The sequence below is a fragment of the Theropithecus gelada genome, chromosome 10, assembly GCF_003255815.1.
Source record: "Theropithecus gelada isolate Dixy chromosome 10, Tgel_1.0, whole genome shotgun sequence".
Lineage (NCBI taxonomy): Eukaryota > Metazoa > Chordata > Mammalia > Primates > Cercopithecidae > Theropithecus > Theropithecus gelada.
In genome coordinates, this window is record NC_037678.1 from 45,283,086 (window position 1) to 45,285,938 (window position 2,853).

Below are 2,853 nucleotides of genomic sequence, written 5' to 3' on the forward strand. Positions count from 1 at the left end.
TTATAGACCCAGCTTGGTTCTTCTCCAGTGTCTCCTTTTGGAGTTGTACCTGTTTTTATTACCAGTTTTCATCTGAATCCACTGGGGAATGGGACGATTTTCCTTTTGTTTCTCGGGCAGGAATTGCTTAATCCTGAAAGTCTTGTGAGAAGACATGGCAAGAAGCGGAGTCAAGCACACACCACGATGGCAGAGAAAGGAACGTTATTTCATTGTTTATGTGAAGTTCAAACTTAACTGGCATCTTGTTTTTTATCTAGCTCCTCTCCCTCCTTACCATGTCGTCCCCTCACAGACTTGGTGAGTGGTGCCTTTCCCCCACTTGTTCCAAGCCTTCTAGAGCAGAAGATAGGAATTCTGACGCCCCAGGAAACGAGTCCTGACTTTGGGGAGGAGAGGACAGAGGAGCGAGATCCTAGAACAAGGCGGCTCCAAGGCCTTTGGGGGCCTGGTCCTGCATGGGTGGGGTGCTGGGGGCTTGGCCCCAGAAGAGCCACTCGGGAGAACTGTTTTGTTCCTTCCATTCCTGGTAATTTGATAGTTTTCCAACTAAAACTGGTTTCCCATCATAAATAATGGACTCCCTCTGTTCACTGGGATGGTTGCCTGTGTTGATGGCTGTTCTGTGTGTACCAAGCACTGTATTGATGGCCTTATGTTGCTGTTATCACAAATACTTCCTCCCTGCCTACCTTGCACCAGGCAAGGTTTATTACTGAGGACACAACTGTGAACAAAGCAGGTAAACCCCTTCCTTTTAAGGATTTCAGAGCCTAAAAGGAGGGGAGAACTAAGGGCAATCAGGTGAACTCTTTTTTTTTTTTTTTTTTTTGAGACGGAGTTTCGCTCTTGTTTCCCAGGCTGGAGTGCAGTGGCACAATCTCGGCTCACTGCAATCTCCACCTCCTGGGTTCAAGTAATTCTCCTGCCTCAGCCTCCTGAGTAGCTGGGATTACAGGTGAGTGCCATCACACCCGGCTAGGTTTTTGTATTTTTTAGTAGAGAGGGGTTTTCACCATGTTGGCTAGGCTGGTCTTGAACTCTTGACCTTAGGTGATCCATCCACCTCGCCCTCCCAAAGTGCTGGGATTACAGGCGTGAGCTACTGCACCTGGCCAGATGTACTCTTACATAATTAAGTTGGCAGGGTAAGAAATGCACTTAAAATAAACCAATGACTTTAAGAGGTGAAAAATAGTACACCCAGGTCACACATGAAGATACTGAGGTTTGGAGAAATTAATCCATTTGTGCAAGATTGGACCTCCAGTAAATGATAGAGCTGAGAGTTAAACCTTGTCTCCAAATTCATGCTCTTAACCACTCGGATATGAGGCACCTGTGGGGATCTGGCTTGGAGTGTGTCATCATTCTGTGGGAGTTTCTTTGGCGGTGATCTTAGTTTTCTCATCTTTGAAATGAGGGTGTTGCGGCAGGTGGGTTCTCATGCATCATCCCCAAAGAGGAACAAACAAATGAAAAGCTCTTGCAGGCCGGGAGGTCAATGACATCGTCAAGGCTTGTCTGCTGGAAGGTGCCTCTCTTCTGGGACTAGAAACATTTCTGTCCACTTTTCCCTGTCCCCTGAGGACAGAGCCTGTGCATGAGACTCAACCGGAAGCCAGCAGCCTTGCTAGATCTGACACAGAGGGAAAGGTCCTGAGCTGGGTGGGGGCACAAGGAGAGGATCAAAACAGTGAAGTGAACAAACCCGTAATAAAACTGGCATTCCTGAGAGGAGAAACCGCAAGGTGCGACTTGAAAGGACTTGGCTGGGGTTCCCACTGCGCTGACAAAAGCAGGAGGGGGGCAGCTCACCCTCCAGCAGCTATGGCTCTGCCTGTGCCCTGCAGGTATCCTGCTCCACGGCAGGACTTGCAGGCCCTCCCCCAGCAGCGTGTGCACCACCTTCACATCAAAGTCAACAGTCCCAGCCCCAGGCTGTGAGCAGGAACCAGAAAAACATATTCTGCTCCTAGCAACACATTGCAAATGAAACTGACAAATGCCAGCTTGCAGGGCAGTCTCAATACTGAGTTCTCCCTATGGGCCAGGAAGCTTCCCCCCAAAGCCTACTAGCCGGTGTTTCCTCCAAACAGTCCCAGAAGGGCTGTTTGGAGGGCCAAAACCTTTGTGCAGGCTGGAAAGGAGTATTGTTTAAATTAGGTGCAAAGATCTATTCCACCTCTAACACATCCAAAAGGGAAAAAAGGGAGGCAAGGATGGGGAGGCCCTTTCAACAAACCAGACAGGAGAGGATAGCGTACTTCTTACATTTAAACAAGGTGGCTTCTTTAGCTAATATAAGTGAATTTTAACATTTTGTAGATTCATGGCAGGGTGCGGTGGCTCATGCCTGTAATCCCAGCACTTTGGGAGGCCGAGGCGGGCAGATCCCTTGAACTTAGGAGTTTGAGACCAGCTGGGGCAACATGGTGAAACCATGTCTCTACAAAAAATACAAAAATTAGCCAGGTGTGGTGGCCTGAGGTGGAAGGATTGCTTGAGTCCTGGAGGTGGAGTTTAGAGTGAGCTGAGGTTCATGCCACTGCCACTCTAGATTGGGTCACAGAGCAGACCTTGTCTCAAAAAAAAAAAAAAAAAAAAAAAATTGTACGTTCTTGTTAGACAAAAAGTAGAGAAAATGCCATAATATTTTCTTCTTGAGGGTTTACAACCATTTTTGCTTTGCATTTTTTAGCTTTAAAAAAATTATAAGATTGCTACATGCTTCTCATAAGATACTGACATAATTCAGAAGTGTGTGAGGTGTGAGTGAAAGAGAGAGAGACCTCCCCGCTCCTCATCACTGCAGCTGCACTGGCTCCACCTTCATGGGTCCTGCTTTTTTTT

The 2,853-nt window shown here is 47.4% G+C and overlaps 1 pseudogene; it reads right to left on the minus strand.

Moving 5' to 3' along the window:
- LOC112632554 lies at nt 1–156 on the minus strand (annotated as a pseudogene).
- Between the last annotated feature and the right edge of the window lie 2,697 nt (nt 157–2,853).